Raw genomic sequence first — 488 nt, 5'->3', positions numbered from 1 at the left:
GTTGGGTTTAAAAACCATTTCCAGGGCTGGAGAGATGGCTCAGAGGTTAAGAGCACTGGCTGCTCTTACAGAGGACCCAGGTTCAATTCCCTGCCTCCAAATGGTGCCTAACAGGTGTCCATAATTCCAGTTCCAGGGGATCCGACAACCTCCTCTGACCTCCGTGGGTATTACATGACACTGGTTCACTCACATACATGCAGGCCATATGCTCATACACATAAAATAAAAAATACATAAAATATTTTTAAAAGAAATTCAACACTTAGAATGGTTATAAGGTATCATTTCAGGACTTTAAGTTGTTCATAATCTAGTAGGGATTACACTTTGGTTATTAACATATATGGGATCAATAAGAACAATTTTTATAAATTATAATGAATGGTATATACTTTGAGTAACATATATAGACCTTTAAGACGGTCAATACATTCTAAGGAAACATGTGATTGCTTATGAAATAAGATGACTCTTTCTTTTAAAGA

This window comes from Nannospalax galili, unplaced genomic scaffold, assembly GCF_000622305.1.
Source record: "Nannospalax galili isolate Female #2095 unplaced genomic scaffold, S.galili_v1.0 scaffold2134, whole genome shotgun sequence".
Taxonomy (NCBI): Eukaryota; Metazoa; Chordata; class Mammalia; order Rodentia; family Spalacidae; genus Nannospalax; species Nannospalax galili.
This window is presented reverse-complemented; position numbering follows the sequence as displayed.